Source organism: Notothenia coriiceps, unplaced genomic scaffold, assembly GCF_000735185.1.
Source record: "Notothenia coriiceps isolate Sejong01 unplaced genomic scaffold, NC01 NC01_scaffold00003012, whole genome shotgun sequence".
Lineage (NCBI taxonomy): Eukaryota > Metazoa > Chordata > Actinopteri > Perciformes > Nototheniidae > Notothenia > Notothenia coriiceps.
Genome location: NW_011335713.1, coordinates 1 through 1,641, shown reverse-complemented (window position 1 = coordinate 1,641; position 1,641 = coordinate 1). Strand labels below are relative to the sequence as shown.

Sequence of the window (1,641 nt, the reverse complement as noted above, 5' to 3'; positions counted from 1 at the left end):
AGGAAGGAAGGAAGACAGACAGACAGACAGCAGGACACTTATTAAAAACAATTAAGAAATGTTATACACAGTGAGGAGAAGGAGGGAGACATGTCCAGGTAAAGAGAAACTGTGACGCCTAAGAAACATGAACCCAACCAAATCAGGATTTAGATTACAGGTGTTATTCTTAGACCTCTACTCAGGTTCATAAATGATAAGAATATAAAAGGTATAACCTCGCCAACCCTAACAGCTGCAACAACATTTATAAGAGGTACGTGGTTGGTCATTTGATTAGTTATTAGAGAGATGATGACATGGAGCTGCGATGACAGGGTGTAACCATGACTACTCACTCACCATCGAGGTCTCTCTGGCTGATGGCCAGCATGGACACAGACTTGGTGAGAGGGAGGGCCATCGGGGGACAGCTGTTCCTCAGGGGCCGGTAGCGCCTCAATTTCTGCACCCAAACACACTTCAGTCAGACTCAGAGCATTAAGAAGAGGAAGCAGAACACTGTTTACGGAGCACTTCTCATCCAATAGGTGCAGCGGCAGAACTGAAACGCTGACTTTAGAAGTGTTTATAAATAAAGACTACAAGGTAATGAATGAAAAGCTGTGTCTTTATGTCTAGCAGCCACTCAAACAGGAAACAGGAAACTCAATGAATGATTTTTGATGAGGAGCCGCCGGAGGGAAAGCATGTTTATTAATTCTTACTAATCTGTCACTGAAGTTCCCCTCCATGTTTACGAGTGTTGTTGTTTGTGTACGAGCTTTACAAACACATCTCCCTCTCGTGTGAATTAGACCGAGGACGCTTTTAAGGATCCCTCAGGACTGCGAGACATTATGTGAGGATAAGACATCTGAAGGATAGAAGTGTGTGCGTGTGTGAGTGTGTGAGTGTGTGTGTGTTTTCAAAGAGTCTAATGCTGTATTGTCACATGCACAAAGCTACAGTGTAGAAATGGCAATGTAATTGTTCTGACCTGAGCTCCTCCAGCAACGCAACATATATAATAAAATACAAAAATACAAAATAGTGCAAGAAGTCTATATACATGTCAATAGAATATGATATGTGCGTTCGTGTGTGTGCATCTCTGTCTGTATGTGTGTGTGTGTGTGTCCTAGCGTTACTATCCTTGTGGGGACCTAAATCTGTTTACAGTCACATGTGGGGACTTGCCTCCCTTATGGGGACATAAGGGTGTGTGTGCATCTCTGTATGTGTGTGTGTGTGTGTGTGTGTGTGTGTGTGTGTGTGTGTGTGTGTGTGTGTGTGTCCTAGCATTACTATCCTTGTGGGGACCTAAATCTGTTTACACAGTCACATGTGGGGACTTGCCTCCCTTACATAAGGGGACATAAGGGTGTGTGTGTGTGTGTGTGTGTGTGTGTGTGTGTGTGTGTGTGTGTGTGTGTGTGTGTGTGTGTGAGCTGTCTTTGGCTCTTTTCTGCTGAAACAAATCTAAATTCTCCCTCTGTGGGACTAATAAAGGTACTCTGATTCTGAGTGTGTGTGTGTGTGTGTGTGTGTGTGTGTGTGTGTGTGTGTGTGTGTGTGTGTGTGTGTGTGTGTGTGTGTGTGTGTGAGCTGACCCTCTGCTCCTCCTGGATTTCGCTCAGAGACACCAGTGATCCCCGGTAA

The 1,641-nt window shown here is 44.5% G+C and overlaps 1 long non-coding RNA gene across 1 annotated transcript in view; it reads right to left on the bottom strand.

The window, feature by feature from the left end:
* The window catches only part of LOC104941030 (uncharacterized), a 4,267-nt gene extending 2,626 nt beyond the window's left edge, over positions 1-1,641 (bottom strand). The window contains exons 1-2 of the long non-coding RNA XR_797857.1: positions 1,593-1,641; positions 343-445 (exon numbers count right to left, since the gene is read on the bottom strand). This is a non-coding gene — a long non-coding RNA (uncharacterized lncRNA). The remainder of the gene's footprint in view (positions 1-342; positions 446-1,592) is intronic.